This window comes from Salmo salar, chromosome ssa03 (genome assembly GCF_905237065.1).
Source record: "Salmo salar chromosome ssa03, Ssal_v3.1, whole genome shotgun sequence".
NCBI lineage: Eukaryota > Metazoa > Chordata > Actinopteri > Salmoniformes > Salmonidae > Salmo > Salmo salar.
In genome coordinates, this window is record NC_059444.1 from 25022004 (window position 1) to 25042764 (window position 20761).

General features: G+C 49.7%; 1 protein-coding gene across 5 annotated transcripts in view; it reads right to left on the bottom strand.

The window, feature by feature from the left end:
* Positions 1-20761, bottom strand: part of LOC106599374 (E3 ubiquitin-protein ligase RNF220) — a 190375-nt gene that overhangs the window by 49671 nt on the left and 119943 nt on the right. The gene's annotated exons all lie outside the window — the stretch shown is intronic.

The following is a 20761-nucleotide window of genomic DNA, read 5'->3' on the forward strand; positions in this document are numbered from 1 at the left end:
GGACCCAGGACCCTGGTCAGAAGAAGTCCACTATATAGGAAATAGGGTGCCATTTGGGACACACATTCTGTCTTTGCTGTTTTGGATCCCGTGTCGGCCAATCAGACAGGTCTATTCTTAGACCAGGAACAATGGGCCTACCCTGACACAGGATATCCTGTTGGGGCGGGGTGTCAGGGCGACAACAGTGTAGGTACAGGCAGGCAAGAGGGTGGATGGGTGGCGGGCGACATACACTGTCCCCCTGTCCCCCCTGCCCTCCCTGTCTGTCTGCCCTGTACACTCTTATCCTTATCTGCCCCCTTAACGCCAAGTCTGAACGCTGTGACATCAGGGTTTTACTGAGAGGAAGACAGCTAAACGGTTTTGGGGTTTGAGGTAACAGAATTGTGCCAAAATGAAATAGGTGCTACAGTCAGACAAATAACATCCCTAAGGTTCAACACAAACACACAAACACACACACACAAACAGGCAGGTTTTCTTGGTCCTGCCTGTTTGTGTGCTTGACTCTGAGGACCCTGTCCTCAACAAGCGTCTCGTCCATTGTATACAAATGCAGTTGGACAGGGCTATTACCTGGGAGGTAACCTAGGAACAGGGCAGCAGATCTGGGCTATAACGTCTATAGTCTTAAACATTATTAAGCCATAGCGCTCTGCTCTGTGCTCAGTATAAATCCTTAAGCCCAGAATATCTGTGTCCTTGACTTCAGAGGGCAGTGTTGTATTTGTCTAGTGATGTGATGTGCTGCTACCCTGTTTGAGCTGGTGATGGATCAGTCTCACCTCCCTCCAACACAACACACACATAAACACAGAGCAGAGCAGCATACTGCAGCCAGGGGCCCTCCAGGGGCCAATATCCCTGCCCAGATATTGGCCTGTCACAACTATTTCCTGCAAGAGTACAGACTCATCAGTAAGGAGCTAGCAGGGACAATGTTAGCATGCATCTCTACTGTTGAACACACACACACACACACACACACACACACACACACACACACACACACACACACACACACACACACACACACACACACACACACACACACACACACACACACACACTCTGTGGCTCTCAGCCTAACCCCCTTCCTCCCCGCCTGTCTCCCAGTCAAGCGTGCCGGCGCATACTCAACTCCTATTCCCCAGCACTACTACTTAACAGCCCCACACTCTGGACACTTTAAGTGACTTTGAAAAATAGGTAATCGATTACAATTCTGCGTGTCTGTGTTTCTCTCAGCTCCTTCACTCTCCCGCCCGCTGCATCCCTGCACATGTATTTCTCATTTTCTGCCACTACCTTTTCATTTTCCCTCGCTCTGCTTGTCCTCCATCTATTTCTTTCCATTCTTTCTCTCCCTTTTTTCTATTTCTTTCTTCTCTTCCTCTGTTTCTATCCATTCCTCTCTTCCTTTGTCTCTATTTGTCTCTCTTTCATCTCCTGCAGTCTTTGTACCTGTCTCTCTCCTCTTTGCCACATGTCTTCGTTACCTCTCACTTCTCTCCACTAAGCAGTGGTCAGCTTTATTGCCCTGACAAGATCATTTGAGTCATGCCAAAGCAATCACGGTCCGCAACAGTACACAAAGAAAGATCCAATCCCATTCTGTTGCTGATAAAGTGCTTTCAATTCTGTGGGCGATTGCATCGAGAAAACACGTCACTGGACTTTATTGTCCATGGTTGATTTAGAGTTTTTTGGGGGCGATGGGCTTCTTCATATGCTGTTTTAAATGTACGTTTAGCTCATTGTAAATAACCTCACTTTTTTGTTTGTTTGACTGTAGGCTTTCAGTTCTGTGACAATTGTGCAAGTGACAATGCTACAATGTAACATCAACGGTCATTTTGTCAGACAGTGTAGGCTTTTAATGTCTGGATTTTTTAAAACAGAAAGTTAAATATGCTACAAATAGCAATAGAGGTATGTGTGCTCCAGAGGAGAACAGCCGTTATTCTGGTGCTGTTTGTGTGGGAAGAGGTAGACAGGCTATGCGGTGGTCTAGACTCCCTGTCTGTCTGAGGACAATGGAAGTCTGTGTGGTTGTGTGGCCCCTTGCTTCTCGAGTCAGACCCTTTAATTCATCCCTACACAATCAATGGGTTTAGTAATGGAGTCCTGATCACTGCAGCGAGGACCTGTCGGCCCCTTAACCACCTCCGTGTCACCTGTCACCTGTCACACACACACACACACACACACACAAACACCACCTAACCTTAGATACATAACCTAAGCTCAGAGAGGAGAGAGCTGTTTGATCTCTGCAGCCGTGGTGTGGTGTGGTGTGGTGTGGTGTGGGTAGACAGTGACAGAGACAGGGCTCCCTGAGGGCATGTAGGTAGCAGGCACTGTGACAGTGGCCAGGACAGACTGCAGGGCCCAAGCCTCACAGCACTGACTACCATTTTAACACGCCAGGAAAAGTCTGAATTTGTCAATTGTATAAGTTCTGCACATTTCGGGGCGTTCAAAATAACTGCATGAATTATATTGCCAGACTTGTAGTGCATTTTACAAGTAAGAAAACATGTAGGTAAGATTTAAGGTCCCATTAGCTTAAAGCTTATTTGTTTAGTGATAATTACAACAGATGTATGACTGAACTATGTTAGTTCTTCCATCCCACAGAGTCACCATGAGCATGATGGGGCAGATGCTCCAGGATTTAGGGCACAGGAGGTTGGTGGAACCTTAATTGGGGAGGACGGACTCGTGGTAGTGGCTGGAGCGGAATAGGTGGAAAGGTATCAAATACATCAAACACATGGTTTCCATGTATTTGAGCCATCCTCCCCTCAGCAGCCTCCACTGACTTAGGGGTAGTAGTGTGATTGTCTGAAGTGTCTCTGTCCGGGGGCTGTGTTGTGAGAAACTCCTCCCTTCTCTGTGAGCGGGCCTGGAACGGACAGATGGAATTTTGGCCCTAGCTGTGCTGTCATTTCACCAGGGAGCCAGAGAGAGAGAGAGAGAGAGAGAAAGAAAGAGAGAGAGAGAGAGCAGCCAGAGAGCAGTCAGTCTAATGAAAAACAAGCTGACGTGCCTATCTGTCAACCTGCTGACAGATAAACATCAGCCTTAGAGCAGGGGTGATCGCTCTCTCTCTCTCTGTCTGTCTCTCTCTCTCTGTCTCTCTCTGTCTCTCTCTCTCTCTCTCTCTGTCTCTCTCTCTCTCTGTCTCTCTCTCTCTCTCTGTCTCTCTCTCTCTCTGTCTCTCTCTCTCTCTCTCTGTCTCTCTCTCTGTCTCTCTCTCTCTCTCTGTCTCTCTCTGTCTCTCTCTCTGTCTCTCTCTCTGTCTCTCTCTCTCTCTCTAACTCTCTCTGTCTCTCTCTCTCTCTCTGTCTCTCTCTCTGTCTCTCTCTCTCTCTGTCTCTCTCTCTGTCTCTCTCTCTCTCTCACTGTCTCTCTCTCTCTGTCTCTCTCTCTGTATCTCTCCCTATGTTATTGTGGGTGGGTGTTAAAGTGAGAATTTGAAGAAGATAGTTGGATGTATTGTCTGTTGCTTGGTTAATGTTTGTCTATTTTTGCCACACTGTTTGAACTTGCAAAAAGACATTTGCTGCGAGTTCCAAATGTTTGTGCAAGTTCCAAATAATGTATTTGTCTGTCCAATCTCAGCCCCTGACAACAGCCCATCTCTTATCCCCCTGTGGTAATCTTTCAATCTCACCTATGATGTCACATGTTCAACGTTTTCCTGATCTGTCACGGGCAACATCAATAAGGGCCCAGCGCACACCGTGTGTGTTGGGGGCCTAATGTGTTTCCTATAGACAGGCCCATTATGTGTGGCTGTGTGTGTGGCTGCAGCCCCCCAGCCTAGTGTCCACGTCCTCCCCAGAGAGGATTGACTAAAGGCAGACAGCGGGTGATTAATCATGGGCCACGAGGAACAGTGAAACAGAGAGGGAGCAATCCCAGATAGACAGAGACAGAGGCAGAGGCAGGTGGACCTAGTGGTCCCTCCCTCTCTACACATCCACATCTGGGTACTGAATCTGCCCCCCCCCCTTTCTGTCTATTGGTCTCTCTCTTGTTCTCCTCTGATGCTGTACTGTGGCTGCCTCATTGACCCTTTCCCCTCTGCTTTCTCTCCCTCTCTCTCTCTCACTTTATCCCCATCGCTCTACCCCTCGTCCTCTTGTCAGTTCCTAGTTCTCTCTCTATCCCTTTCTCTCAACCTCTCTCATTCTCAACCCCCCTCTTTCTCTCTCTGTCCCTCTCTTTCCCTCAGGGCAGTGAGTGATGGGAATTGGTCGACAGAGAGATAAATCCTGGGGAAGGAGGGGGTTATGCACGCGGCACTTGTCAGCGCGTTAAAGATGATTAATGCGGGATGCCCTTAGCTCTGGGGGGGGGGTGACTCCTCCGTTTAATCTGTGGGAGCGAAGGGGACGCTGAGGCAGGCAGGGAGAGAGGGAACGAGGGAGGAAGACGGTAAGGAGGGAGGAGGGAGGCAATAACAAGGAAATAGGCCTGACAGAACTTTTTAGTACTGAGATTCCTCACCAAAATGCCACACGACCAGGGGAAGGAAGGAAGAGGCTGCTGCCTCCGCTCGCTGTGACCTGACGGTTCTGATTGAGTGCTGGCCTGATCTCTTCTAATGCGCCAAGATGGATCATCTCATCTTCTCCTCCTATCCCACCCTGCCTCACTGCCTGGCTCCCAATCTCTCCTTTTAATCTCTGCCACCGTTTACCTTTATCAGGCCACTCCACTTAACCAGCCCGAGTCCTCTCCACTCGTCTCCAAGACACGACTAATGCCACACAGTGTCTGCATCCCAAATCGCACCCTATTCCCTATGTAGAGCACTTCTTTTGAACAGAATCCTATGGGCCATGGTTAAAAGTAGTACCCGAAATGGGGAATAGGGTGCCATTTGGGACACACTCAGGCACAATCACCTGACTCCCTCCTCCACCACAACATGCCGGCCAGGCAAACTGTAATTATCTAAAGTATTCCCATCACTTAACCCCTTTCCTTAAAATCAATGATAAGAGGTGTTATGAGAAATTGAGACAGCCGATTAGACGACAGATGGTGAAATGAGAGCATGAGAGCAAGACTGCAGCCTGATGGAGAGAGAGAGGGAGAGAGAGAGAGAGAGAGAGAGAGAGAGAGAGAGAGAGAGAGAGAGAGAGAGAGAGAGAGAGAGAGAGAGAGAGAGACAGAGAGAGAGAGAGATGAGAGAGAGATGAGAGAGAGATGGACAGAGAAAGAGAGATGATAGAGAAAGAGAGAGAGATAGAGGGCGAGAGAGAGAGATGGAGAGAGAGAGAGAGAGAGAGAGAGAGGGAGAGAGGGATTGAGAATGAGAGAGAGAGAGATGGAGAGAGAGAGAGAGAGCGTGAGAGAAGAGGAGGAGATTGAGAATGGGGGTGTTGCATCCTGTTGTGTCATGCTCCGCTGCCTGCCGGTCTTATCAGAGCTGCCAAATGGCTGCACAGTCCCTATCATGCTGCATGGCTATGGCTATTGGTGGATGTGAGGGGGGTGAATTTAGCTGAGTGGGCCGGATGAGGCTGGGTTGGTACGTGGCGATGTATAACAGCTCTGGAGCTCACCCCGACACTTCTTACATGTTGTTTTACAACCCACCCTTTAAAGAAGAGACGCAGACTATGCTGAATGAAGGCAAGCAGCTAGCTGCTACAGTTTACAGAGGGCCACTGGCACAACTCTGGTAGCACAGGCCTGTGAGTCGTCTGTCTACTAACTCGTTTGCCCTTTCACAGCGTTTCACAACGGAACTCAAATAGCATGGGCCTCTTTCATTGAACTGTTTCCAAATGCATAAAGAACCTATACGCCTTACATATCTGTGTCCATAAAAACATTTGCAGCTACAGTAGATACTGTCTCACTGGCTTTTGTGGAAGAATATACTTTAAAAAATTGTAGTATTAAACAATAATATTAGCAATAGTGTGCGCTACATCCATTTTTGGTTAAAATAGCTTTAATGGAGAGGATTTTAGTAATTGTTATGAGTGTGTAACCATGGTGTGTGTGTGCATGCGTGCGTGCATGTGTGTGTACACAGGCAGCCCTGCTGTGGTCAGTTCTCCTCCTACAGAGCCCAATGCAGTCTGCTGTTTTCTGCTGAAACAAGAGCTCAGCACTGCTAGCTCCCTAATGTGTAATGTACTGGCCAGAGAACAAAGACATTTTACTAACAGGCTCTCGGGGAGGACTGGAGCGCCTTTTGAAATCCAAATGTGTTAACATTGTAGCGGTGCTCTAAGTGGAGACTGGCAGGCAGGCGAGGGCTCTCGTTGTGTAGTGTTGTGTAGTGTGCTCACCTGGGAGTCTATGACCCTGCACAGCTGCCGCCAGTAAAGCTGCCTCCGCAACGGAACACACTGCTGACTTCACAGGCGCCTGCCTACCTGCCTGCTGCCTACCCACACTGCACCACAGCTTTACTACTAGGTCCTTTAACTCAGCTTTTACGCAGCCTGGGAGTGTGTGTGTGTGTGTGTGTGTGTGTGTGTGTGTGTGTGTGTGTGTGTGTGTGTGTGTGTGTGTGTGTGTGTGTGTGTGTGTGTGTGTGTGTGTGTGTGTGTGTGCGCGTCAACATGCTCTAAATGATTATGCAGGTAATATATACAGCACATTTAATTATAATCTGTACGGTCAGATTTAAACAGAGAGAGAACCAAATAGATGACTTCCAAAGGTTCTCTAAATGTCTGACTGAAATCACAAAGACAATAGTACGTCACGTTGAGAACAAAGGAACAATTTCTCACGGTCACCGTGTACGGTTCTATAACCCACCACCAAGTACCTCACAAAGACCTCACAGAACAACGAAAATCTCTGACATAATACATTTTTTTTTCAATTCATTTATTTCCTCTCTCCATCCCTCTCTCCATCCCTCTCTCCATTCCTCTCTCCATTCTGCCAGCCGAGCAGCACTTACACAGGATCAATTAGCATCAATTATGTGCTGACTTCATTTAACTGTATCGCGCTAGGATCTGTCACTTTTACTTCCAGATTAATGGAGGCCCCTGAACTTGTCTTTGGCAGAAGGAGATGATCATTCGTCTTTTAAAGAGAAACCTGAGAAGCAGGTTCTTTAGGCCTATATTATCTTGAGTGGAGTTGTATTTTCTGCATAGGTCTATAGGTCTATGGGTTCGAAATAGCACCCTATTCCTTATATAGTGCACTACTCATGGCACCCTATTACTTATATAGTGTAGTACTCATGGCACCCTATTCCTTATATAGTGCACTACTCATGGCACCCTATACCTTATATAGTGCACTACTCATGGCACCCTATTCCTTATATATGAGCCTGTACAGCATGTGTATGAGAATGCATTGAATTGGCTCGTACGACAATCAGCTAATGAATAACATGTAAAATGCACACCAAGGCACAATAAGACGAGAGAACGAACGGCAAGGTGTGACTTTATGAGTTTGCTGAGGGGAGCCGAGAGGAGCTGGCACACACAAACAGTTTGGTAAATGGAATTACAAAGTGTCTACACATGGAGCCTGTCTGGGTGCCCTTGAAGAAGTCTGTTCTCCTTGTCCACCTAGTTGCATTTTCCTCTTGTTTTTCATGCCAGGGAGCCGTAAATGAGTTTCCCGACATGCATCAAGTGTTTACGCCCGGCACCCTCCTATCCCTCCAATTGCCTCGCCCCCTAAAACCGCCAACATCAGTAAACAATGAAATCTCTCAGCTGAAACTCAATGTGTAACCGCATTACCCTGCCTGATAAAATCTTCAAACAATGTGCGATAAGGGGAATTTGATTTGATTGGAAGGGCCCTTTTTTCTTTCCTGTAGACATTCCCCCTTCTTTCCTCTCCTCCTTGCCTTGCCTGAGGCTGTAACACCGCCGCTCATCCCCCTCTCATCCCCCTCTCATCCCTCTCTCATCCCCCGCTCATCCCCCTCTCATCCCTCTCTCATCCCCCTCTCATCTCCCGCTCATCCCCCTCTCATTCCTCTCTCATCCCCCGCTCATCCCCCTCTCATCCCCCTCTCATCCCTCTCTCATCCCCCTCTCATCCCCCGCTCATCCCTCTCTCATCCCTCTCTCATCCACATCTCATCCCTCTCTCATCCCCCTCTCATCCCTCTCTCATCCCCCGCTGATCCCCCTCTCATCCCCCTCTCATCCCTCTCTCATCCCCCTCTCATCCCTCTCTCATCCCCCTCTCATCCCTCTCTCATCCCCCCTCTCATCCCCCCGCTCATCCCCCTCTCATCCACATCTCATCCCCCTCTCATCCCTCTCTCATCCCCCGCTCATCCCCCTCTCATCCCCCTCTCATCCCTCTCTCATCCCCCGCTCATCCCTCTCTCATCCCTCTCTCATCCCTCTCTCATCCCCCTCTCATCCCTCTCTCATCCCCCTCTCATCCCCCGCTCATCCCCCTCTCATCCCCCTCTCATCCCCCTCTCATCCCTCTCTCATCCCCCTCTCATCCCCCGCTCATCCCCCTCTCATCCCTCTCTCACCCCCCTCTCATCCCCCGCTCATCCCCCTCTCATTCCTCTCTCATCCCCCTCTCCAAAATGACACTGCCTCGCATGCACAATAAGATAAATCCACCAATCCTGTCGCCCTTCATTTTGGGTTCCCCACTAAACCTAAATCAACGCAAGGTGATTCCCCTGAAGTCATCTTCATGATGGAAAATATGGGCTTTAAAGTCAAAACGAGGCCAATTAAGGCAATGGGGCCGGTAAGGGGTGTGTGTATGTGTGTGTGTGCCTGTGTGAATGGTGATTTGGTTTATTCTAACTGGTGATTTAAGCAGGCTGGACAGTTACTGGGCTGATTGCAGTGAGGGGGTGGGAGGGGCTGGGAGACGGATGGGAGACGGAGCTTGGCTGTTCATTCAGAGGACATTTGATGAAATGGAACGGGGTCATCTTCAGTTTGGCACCCCGCGCCTGCCGGTATGATGAGCGAGGCGTGGAGGCGAGGAGGAAGAGGAGGAGAGGAGGAGATCTCTAGCCAGCACACAGGGGGCTGCTCGTCTGCTCGGGCTCTGACAGTGATGCATTGTGTTTTTAAATACCAGTGTTCCACGCCCTGCTCAAAACTGATCACACTGCTCGTTCCAAACCCAGCCCCGTTGTCACCTTAAAAAAAGCAAAGGCAATCTCCTCTCCGTGAGCAGAATGAAGAGGCAAAAGAGGAAAGCGTCTGTTGTGCGGCCTGTTTTAGTCAAGTGGGATGTGTTCAGGAAAAGTGATTTTATACATCTGTCAAAATGCGATTCAAATGCTAACAGTGTGCGCTTACACTTACAGTATGTGTGATTGAAAATACTTGTTACAAGCTGTGCAAAGATCAAAACAATGTCATCATGTAGGCTGATTTCAAGTCAACAAATCACAACGATGTAATAAATCATTAGCTAAGTGATTTACTGAGATTTTAACACCTCTTTTGAAGCAGTGGAGGGACGAAGTGTGTTTTGTGTGCGTGTGTGTGTATGTGTGTGTGTGTGTGCTAGTGAGGGCCTATGGGGTTGACGGGGGCAGTGTATGGGGGGTAAGAGGGGAGAGTGGCTGGTGGTGGCGGCGGGGCGCTCACGTTAGTGACAGCTGTTTATTCAATCAATCACCTTGTCGACGGTATAGCAGTGTGCTGGGGACTGGGAGATTGAGTTTTGCCTCACAAGGGAGAATGGAGCAAATTAATAGACCATTACCCAGGCGCTGACCCAGGAAATGAGGGTGATACTGCTGGGTTAGATCTGCCAGCCTGCCCCCCACGGCCCCCGGCTGCTGATGGAGGGAGGGAGGGAGGGAGGGAGGGAGGGAGGGAGGGAGGGAGATTTAGAAGGGAATTGAACACAGAGACAGTGGCTGCCACCACTGCACATCCACAGCACCTCCTCCACCTCCTTCAGTTCCCCCCAGGGGAAAGAGGCCATTACTGCTGGTAGGGAAGAGAGAAGGCCTGGGTAGTAGTGGATGGAAGAGGGATGGAGAGGGAGCTGGTAGAGTAGAATGTATTTGCAAGCCTTGGCTAGCCCTGTTTGGCTTGCTGAGCAGGCAGGATGTGAGGTCTGGGTCCTGGTCTGGGTCCTGGCCTGGGTCCTGGCCTGGGTCACCTCCCTCTGGAGATGCTGGGGATGAGGGGTGAGCACTGAGCCGGTGTGCGGTAAGAGGGTATGAGGTGGGCAAACCTCATTCAGACCATTTCTCACCAGCTCGCTATTTCTCACCAGCTCAGATAGGGGCCGTGATGAGCGAGTCAAAAGCCAACTTCTCTACGCCCTACTCCCCCCTATTCAATTGTACCTCTTCAGCTATACAGAGGTGAGGTGTGTCTCTAGCCTCTAGCAGGGAGTGGGCTGCTCTGCTGTGGTCAGGACTCATTTCCATCCCAAAGGGCTCATCATGGTGGGAGGAGAAACAGCAGCGTCAGTGCTGGGGCTGAGATCAGCACTTTGAGCACAGGGGCTGACTAAGCACTTAACCATCACACTAGTATTATTTTCACACCTATTCACATCCACTGCATTTCCCCCGGCCTCTTTAGAACAATACTCTAGTTAATACGGGCCCAACAGGGTACATGGATAGGTCTTCCTTCCCATCACTCTTCAATAGGAGCTGAAGTCCATTTGCTAAGGTGGGTTCTGTTTTGGTTAAGTTTTAGCTGATGAGGCTAGCTAGCTCTTGAGTGCTGCACGTTAACTAGGCCGGGATCCCTCCTCCCTCTCTCACTCTTAGCAGGGACATGGGGGACGTTGTCGACTGTTGTTGTTGGCTGGCTGCTGTTGTCGGCTGGCTGCTGCTGAGAGTGTTATTTGCCATCTGTTTGCCACCAGGGAGTGGAGCGGGTGCACAGAGCTCATCCTGAACAATGCTTAACAGTAATTGATAGCTAGCGCTCAGCCACAGATAGCTAACCCCCACAGGTTGCTCTTCGTCACCACCACCAACACCACCGTCCTCACTACCTCTCTCTCTCTCTCTCTCTCTCTCTCTCTCTCTCTCTCTCTCTCTCTCTCTCTCTCTCTCTCTCCCTCCCTTGCTCTCATACACTTGAGTGGGGGAATTAATTACCGGAGCCAATTAACTGTTTATACTCTGATGTTTTAACTAATTACCTCTAATAGCGACACAACAGCGGCCAGCCGAGTTAATTGAATTCTAACGGTGGGGCTGAATGCAGGTTGGGAGTGGAGGCTGAATGAGAAGAATCCTGTCTGGGGTAGAGCTGCCTGTCATCAGGCAGTAGAGGGGAGAGTTAAGAGCTGTTCTCCTCCCACCTCCTCCTCCTCCCACGTCCCAGGTTATTAACACCCATCGCCTGTCACTACACTTTAGATGGTGTGCCACACCGCACGCCTGACACGGACACAAACACAGGCGTACACACACGTGCTTGCACACACACATTCACACACTGCAAACATGCCAAACCATTCCTAGATTGATGACATACACATACAGTATTTTCACGTCTTCAGTACTGAGACTAGTAAAATCACGTCAGACATTATACATATTCTATGGTGTTTGTGAAAATGTATATTATGATTGGCATTATACAGAACAGTCCATGGCCGTGGCTCGGCGAGAGTTCCCTGTTTCACAGATATAGATGTGCCAATCGGTCCTTGGCTGAGCCATACAATTTGGATAAGACTGTAAAGGCTAAATGATAGTGCAAAAAAGGTATTAGGTGAACAATAGGCAGGTAAAGAATTAAAACAACAGTAAAAAGACAGGCTATATACAGTAGCGAGGCTATAAAAGTAGCGAGGCTACATACAGACACCGGTTAGTCAGGCTGATTGAGGTAGTATGTACATGTAGATATGGTTAAAGTGACTATGCATATATGATGAACAGAGAGTAGAAACAACGTAAAAGAAGGGATTGGCAGGTGGTGGGTGGGGCACAATGCAGATAGCCTGGTTAGCTAATGTGCGGGAGCACTGGTTGGTCGGCCCAATTGAAGTAGTATGTACATGAATGTATAGTTAAAGTGACTATGCATATATGATAAACAGAGAGTAGCAGCGGCGTAAAAAGAGGGGTTGGGGGGGGGGGGGGGCACACAATGCAAATAGTCTGGGTAACCATTTGATTACCTGTTCAGGAGTCTTATCGCTTGGGGGTAAAAACTGTTGAGAAGCCTTTTTGTCCTAGACTTGGCACTCCGGTACCGCTTGCCATGCGGTAGTAGAGAGAACAGTCTATGACTGGGGTGGCTGGGGTCTTTGACAATTCTTAGGGCCTTCCTCTGACACCGCCTGGTGTAGGGGTCCTGGATGGCAGGCAGCTTAGCCCCAGTGATGTACTGGGCCATACACACTACCCTCTGTAGTGCCTTGCGGTCAGAGGCCGAGCAATTGCCATACCAGGCAGTGATGCAACCAGTCAGGATGCTCTCGATGTTGCAGCTGTAGAACCTTTTGAGGATCTCAGGACCCATGCCAAATCTTTTTAGTTTCTGAGGGGGAATAGGCTTTGCCGTGCCCTCTTCACGACTGTCTTGGTGTGTTTGGACCATTCTAGTTTGTTGTTGATGTGGACAGCTCTCAACCTGCTTCACTACAGCCCCGTCGATGAGAATGGGGGCATGCTCAGTCCTCCTTTTCCTGTAGTCCACAATCATCTCCTACTGTACTTAATTGTTCTAATATAATTTCTAAATGGTCTGAAAAGAACAACAATTTACAGTTGAAGTCGGAAGTTTGCATACACTTAGGTTGGAGTCATTAAAACTCGTTTTTCAACCACTCCACAAATGTATTGTTAACAAACTATAGTTTTGGCAAGTCGGTTAGGACATCTACTTTGTGCATGACACAAGTACTTTTTCCAACAATTGTTTACAGACAGATTATTTCACTTATAATTCACTGTATCACAATTTCAGTGGGTCAGAAGTTTACATACGCTAAGTTGACTGTGCCTTTAAACAGCTTGGAAAATTCCAGAAAATGATGGCATGGCTTTAGAAGCTTCTGATAGGCTAATTGACATAATTTGAGTCAATTGCAGGTGTACCTGTGGATGTATTTCAAGGCCAACCTTCAAACTCAGTGCCTCTTTTCTTGACATCATGGGAAAATCAAAAGAAATCAGCCAAGACCTCAGAAAGAAAATTGTAGACCTCCACAAGTCTGGTTCATCCTTGGGAGCAATTTCCAAATGCCTAAAGGTACCACGTTCATCTGTACAAACAATAGTACGCAAGTATAAACACCATGCGACCACGCAGCAGTTATACCGCTCAGGAAGGAGATGCGTTCTGTCTCCTAGAAATTAATGTACTTTGGTGTGAAAAGTGCAAATCAATCCCAGAACAACAGCAAAGGAACTTGTGAAGATGCTGTAGGAAACAGGTACCAAAGTATCTATATCCACAGTAAAACGATTCCTATATCGACATAACCTGAAAGGCCGCTCAGCTAGGAAGAAGCCACTGCTCCAAAACCGTCATAAAAAAGCCAGACTACGTTTTGCAACTGCACATGGGGACAAAGATCGTACTTTTTGAAGAAATGTCCTCTGGTCTGATGAAACAAAAATATACTGCTCAAAAAAATAAAGGGAACACTTAAACAACACATCCTAGATCTGAATGAAAGAAATAATCTTATTAAATACTTTTTTCTTTACATAGTTGAATGTGCTGACAACAAAATCACAAAAATAATCAATGGAAATCCAATTTATCAACCCATGGAGGTCTGGCTTTGGAGTCACACTCAAAAATAAAGTGTAAAACCACACTACAGGCTGATCCAACTTTGATGTAATGTCCTTAAAACAAGTCAAAATGAGGCTCAGTAATGTGTGTGGCCTCCACGTGCCTGTATGACCTCCCTACAATGCCTGGGCATGCTCCTGATGAGGTGGCGGATGGTCTCCTGAGGGATCTCCTCCCAGACCTGGACTAAAGCATCCGCCAACTCCTGGACAGTCTGTGGTGCAATGTGGCGTTGGTGGATGGAGCGAGACATGATGTCCCAGATGTGCTCAATTGGATTCAGGTCTGGGGAACGGGCGGGCCAGTCCATAGCATCAATGTCTTCCTCTTGCAGGAACTGCTGACACACTCCAGCCACATGAGGTCTAGCATTGTCTTGCATTAGGAGGAACCCAGGGCCAACCGCACCAGCATATGGTCTCACAAGGGGTCTGAGGATCTCATCTCGGTACCTAATGGCAGTCAGGCTGCCTCTGGCGAGCACATGGAGGGCTGTGCGGCCCCCCAAAGAAATGCCACCCCACACCATGACTGACCCACCGCCAAACCGGTCATGCTGGAGGATGTTGCAGGCAGCAGCGCGTTCTCCACGGCGTCTTCACACTCTGTCACGTCTGTCTCGTGCTCAGTGTGAACCTGCTTTCATCTGTGAAGATGAAAGCAGTGGCGAAGTGGCGAATTTGCCAATCTTGGTGTTTCCTGGCAAATGCCAAACGTCCTGCACGGTGTTGGGCTGTAAGCACAACCCCCACCTGTGGACGTCGGGCCCTCATACCACCCTCATGGAGTCTGTTTCTGACCGTTTCAGCAGACACATGCACATTTGTGGCCTGCTGGAGGTCATTTTGCAGGGCTCTGGCAGTGCTTCTCCTGCTCCTCCTTGAACAAAGGCGGAGGTAGCGGTCCTGCTGCTGGGTTGTTGCCCTCCTACGGCCTCCTCCACGTCTCCTGATGTACTGGCCTGTCTCCTGGTAGCGCCTCCATGCTCTGGACACTACGCTGACAGACACAGCAAACCTTCTTGCCATAGCTCGCATTGATGTGCCATCCTGGATGAGCTGCACTACCTGAGCCACTTGTGTGGGTTGTAGACTCCGTCTCATGCTACCACTAGAGTGAAAGCACCGCCAGCATTCAAAAGTGACCAAAACATCAGCCAGGAAGCATAGGAACTGAGAAGTGGTCTGTGGTCCCCACCTGCAGAACCACTCCTTTATTGGGGGTGTCTTGCTAATTGCCTATAATTTCTACCTGTTGTCTATTCCATTTGCACAACAGCATGTGAAATTTATTGTCAATCAGTGTTGCTTCCTAAGTGGACAGTTTGATTTCACAGAAGTGTGATTGACTTGGAGTTACATTGTGTTGTCTAAGTGTTCCCTTTATTTTTTTTGAGCAGTGTATAACTGTTTGCCCATAATGACCATTGTTATGTTTGGAGGAAAAAGGGGGAGCCTTGCAAGCCGAAGAACACCATCCCAACCGTGAAGCACGGGGGTGGCAGCATCATGTTGTGGGGGTTCTTTGCTGCAGGAGGGACTGGTGCACTTCATAAAATAGATGGCATCATGAGGAGGAAAATTACGTGGATATATTGAAGCAACATCTCAAGACATCAGTCAGGAAGTTAAAGCTTGGTCGCAAATGGGTCTTCCAAATGGACAATGACCCCAAGCATACTTCCAAAGTTGTGGCAAAATGGCTTAAGGACAACAAAGTCAAGGTATTGGAGTTGCCATCACAAAGCCCTGACCTCAATCCTATAGAAAATGTGTGGGCAGAACTGAAAAAGGGTGTGCGAGCAAGGAGGCCTACAAACCTGACTCAGTTACACCAGCTCTGTCAGGAGGAATGGGCCAAAATTCACCCAACTTATTGTAGGAAGCTTGTGGAAGGCTACCCAAAATGCTTGACCCAAGTTAAACAATTTAAAGGCAATGCTGCCAAATACTAATTGAGTGTATGTAAACTTCTGACCCACTGGGAATGTGATGAAAGAAATAAAAGCTGAAATAAATAATTCTCTCTACTATTATTCTGACATTTCACATTCTTAAAATAAAGTGGTGATCCTAACTGACCTAAGACGGGGAATTTTTACTAGGATTAAATGTCAGGAATTGTGAAAAACTGAGTTTAAATGTATTTGTCACGTCCTGACCAGCAGATGGAGCTAGTGTTTTAGTTTTGGGGTCAGGACGTGGCATGTTTGTGTTGGTTAAATGTTGGGTGGATGATTGGGACTTCCAATTGAAGGCAGGTGTGTATAGTTGCCTTTGATTGGAAGTCCTATATAGGTGTGTGTGTTTGTCTTTGGGGTTGTGGGGAATTGTTCTGTGCTTAGCCGTGTGCCTAGTCAGACTGTTATTGTCGTGTTATTGTTTTCCTGTGGATGCCTTACTGGAGTCTATTAAAGTATGAGTATTCACAGTCTCGCTGCGCCTTGGTCCTCTTCTCTCCAGTACGACATTTTCAAGGATGAGTACAACTTATTTTGTGACAGAATTCCCCACCAACAAAGGACCAAGCAGCGGAAGAAGGCTGGCGAGGTAAGGGAGACCGAGAGGCACCCCCAATAATTTTTTAGGGGGGGGCACAAGGGCTGTTTGACGGGGCAAGAGCTGCCCGCCAGTCAACAGTCGTCACCAGAGCTGCCCGCCAGTCAACAGTCGTCACCAGAGCTGCCCGCCAGTCAACAGTCGTCACCAGAGCTGCCCGCCAGTCAACAGTCGTCACCAGAGCTGCCCGCCAGTCAACAGTCATCACCAGAGCTGCCCGCCAGTCAACAGTCGTCACCAGAGCTGCCCGCCAGTCAACAGTTGTCAGAGCTGCCCGCCAGTCAACAGTCGTCAGAGCTGCCCGCCAGTCAACAGTCGTCAGAGCTGCCCGCCAGTCAACAGTCGCCAGAGAGGTCAGACTGCGCTGAACTGCCGGAGTGGCCAGACTGCGCTGAACTGCCGGAGTGGCCAGACTGCGCTGACCTGCCGGAGTGGCCAGACTGCGCTGAACTGCCGGAGTGGCCAGACTGCCCCGACCTGCCGGAGTGGCCAGACTGCGCCGAACTGCCGGAGTGGCCAGACTGCCCCGACCTGCCGGAGTGGCCAGACTGCCCCGACCTGCCGGAGTGGCCAGACTGCCCCGACCTGCCGGAGTGGCCAGACTGCCCCGACCTGCCGGAGTGGCCAGACTGCCCCGACCTGCCGGAGTGGCCAGACTGCCCCGACCTGCCGGAGTGGCCAGACTGCCCCGACCTGCCGGAGTGGCCAGACTGCCCCGACCGTCCCGAGTGGCCAGACTGCCCCGACCGTCCCGAGTGGCCAGACTGCCCCGACCGTCCCGAGTGGCCAGACTGCCCCGACCGTCCCGAGTGGCCCTCCTGTCCCCCGGCCCAGCCCGAGGGGCCCTCCTGTCCCCCGGCCCAGCCCGAGGGGCCCTCCTGTCCCCCGGCCCAGCCCGAGGGGCCCTCCTGTCCCCCGGCCCAGCCCGAGGGGCCCTCCTGTCCCCCGGCCCAGCCCGAGGGGCCCTCCTGTCCCCCGGCCCAGCCCGAGGGGCCATCCTGTCCCCCGGCCCAGCCCGAGGGGCCCTCCTGTCCCCCGGCCCAGCACGAGTGGTCCGTCTGCCAGGGTCAGCCCAAGTGGCCCATCTGCCCGGCGCAGCTAGCAGCGCCACCGAAGTGGGCTACGCCGACGGTGGAGCAAGGTCCACGCCCTGCACCTGAGCCACCTCCAGGATAGGTGGGTTGGGGAGGGAGGGTGTAGCACAGTGCCGTCGGTGACGGCAGCCACCCTCCCTTCCCTCCCTTATTGTTTTAGGGTTATTGCTTATGGGTTTTGTGTTGGGGTTTTTTGTTGGTAGGTGCATTCCGGGGTCTGCACCTTGAGGGGGGGGTACTGTCACGTCCTGACCAGCAGATGGAGCTAGTGTTTTAGTTTTGGGGTCAGGACGTGGCATGTTTGTGTTGGTTAAATGTTGGGTGGATGATTGGGACTTCCAATTGAAGGCAGGTGTGTATAGTTGCCTTTGATTGGAAGTCCTATATAGGTGTGTGTGTTTGTCTTTGGGGTTGTGGGGAATTGTTCTGTGCTTAGCCGTGTGCCTAGTCAGACTGTTATTGTCGTGTTATTGTTTTCCTGTGGATGCCTTACTGGAGTCTATTAAAGTATGAGTATTCACAGTCTCGCTGCGCCTTGGTCCTCTTCTCTCCAGTACGACATTTTCAAGGATGAGTACAACTTATTTTGTGACAGTATTTGGTTAAGCTGTATGTAAACTTCCGACTTCAACTGTACATTTTACTAGACACTCTTATCCAGAGCAACTTATGAATGAGTGAATACATTTCCCCCCCATACTAGTCCCTCATGGGAATCAAACCCACAAGCCTGGTGATGTAAGCACCATGCCCTACCACCTGAGCCACACACGACATTGTCAGGGAAATTTAAGCATAGCCAATATGCAGTGATTATGTATTGGCCCTACAGCCTACCGCACAAACCTCATTGCTACAGAACCATTTTTAATTGGTTAATGTTGCATAGGCTTATCTGAGCGGTCGATCTCGGCTTGCATTTTGACTCAAAGTGATCTTGACTCAGAAAGTGATCTTGACTCAGAAAGTGAACTTGACTCAGAAAGTGAACTTGACTCAGAAAGTGGTCTTGACTCAGAAAGTGGTCTTGACTCAGAAAGTGGTCTTGACTCAGAAAGTGATCTTGACTCAGAAAGTGATCTTGACTCAGAAAGTGATCTTGACTCAAAGTGGTCTTGACTCAGAAAGTGATCTTGACTCAGAAAGTGGTCTTGACTCAGAAAGTGATCTTGACTCAGAAAGTATCTTGACTTAGAAAGTTGGTGACTATTGTACTAGAGGCTAGTGAGGAGGAGAAGAATTTCTGCACCACCTGGGTGAATCAGATTCTTGTGTGTTTGTGTCTGTGTGATGAGACCAGCCCCAGCCCTCCCTCATAGTTTAAGCCTCAAAGTCAGTGAAAGTTTAAAGACGATCAGTCTTCTTCTTACCCACATGGTTGTATTACTACTTCCCAGCCCTGTCCTCATAGACAGCAGGGGGGAAAGGAAAGTGAGCCACTGATTGATTCATCACTGGAGACTTCCCTCTTTGTCTGTTGCTGCCTGACACACACACGCACGTGCACACGCGCACACGCACATACGCACACGCACACACACCACCCCAGCCCAACCCACACACACCACCCCAGCCCAACCCACACACACCCCGACCCCTGAGCTCCCACTTCCACGGCAGGCAGGCATGCAGGAGGAGAGGAGCAGGGATTTCCTGTTCCTAGCCTGTGCTCATCTGTCAGCTACAGTACAGGCTAACACCTCCATCACACAAGCCATTTACAGCCTAAGCCCAGAGTAGATAGACCTCCGCCTTTTCCCCTCCACCTCCCCCGTGACTGGGGCCACAGCGGCTGGGGCTCACTGCCGAGCTAGCACTGTTAACATGGCACCTGTCTAGAGTGGAGGGGAGGGATAAACCTCCCCTCCACACACAGACATGTACGGAAGCATTCATGCACAAGCAGGCACACACACACACACAAGCCACATCACCCCCATTCTCCCTCCCATTCTCATCTGCCAGACGGACTGTGTCAGGAGCACTGAGCCTCAGAAATATGGCCAGGGGGTCAAAACACTAAAGCAGGGGAATAATAACCAGGCAGGCTACTAGTTAGACATGTCTCAATACAATGCTGTGGTAGCCAGGACTGGACAGGACTAGACTGGGCTGTACTGGACAGGACAAGAGCAGAGGAGAGCACTGGACAGGAGGAGAGGAGAGGACAGAACAGGATAGGACAGGAGGAGAGGACAGGACTGTACTGGACAGGAGGAGAGGACAGGAGGAGAGGACAGGACTACTGGACAGGACAGGAGGAGAGGACAGGAGGAGAGAACAGGACAGGAGGAGAGGACAGGAGGAGAGGACAGGACTGTACTGGACAGGACAGGAAGGGAGGACAGGACAGGAGGAGAGGACAGAACAGGAGGAGAGGACAGAACAGGAGGAGAGGACAGAAGAGAACAGGACAGAACAGGAGGAAAAGACCGGACAGGAAGAGAGGACAGAACAGGACAGAACAGGACAGGACAGAAGGAGAGGAGAGGAGAGGAGAGGAGAGGAGAGGAGAGGAGAGGAGAGGAGAGGAGAGGACAGGACAGGACAGGACAGGACAGGACAGGACAGGACAGGACAGGAGGAGCGGACAGAACAGAACAGGACAGGAGGAGAGGACAGAACAGAACAGGACAGGAGGACAGGACAGGAGGAGAGGACAGAACAGAACAGGACAGGAACACAGGACAGATTGCATTTGGTTCCTAAGACTCACTACTGGCCTCAGTATTGGTTCTGCTTGTCTGGTCAGGTTGCCTTGCAGATAACTAGACCCTGACAATCTCTGATTTAAAAGGGTAATTGCTGTGTCTGATGTATGTCCAGCATTGGAACATCACAATGGTGTCAGGATACACACAATGAGATTCCTAGAATGATTAGTGGAGAGATAGGGAAATATAAATGCAAGATACAAATCAGGAATACACCAAAATGGGTGTCTATTCAAACCTCTCTATATAGCCCCTTTAAACGATATGTTTCACAATATTCTATAGCCTTTTGTGGCTGACGTTATTGTTACCGTTGAGAGGATGATTCAGACCATTCTGTTTCCTCCCCTGAAATCCCCCCAGTGATGGATTGACACCTCTTGCTCTCCGCCGGTCTGAAATGCTCAGCCCCGCTCAGCCCCCATCCCCTTTCAGCTTTAACCGTTATCAGCCCTTGTCACAAACGGGGGAACTTGGATAATCCCTCAGTGTGCATATCTCTATCTCTGTGGCTCATGCTGCCTGCTATATTTCCACTCATCTGAGAAGAGTATCAGAGAGTCAGTTTTCTCTGTGCTGTGGAGAAACTGCATGGGAGAGAGAGAGAGGTTGAGAGAGAGAGAGAGAGAGAGAGAGAGAGGTTGAGA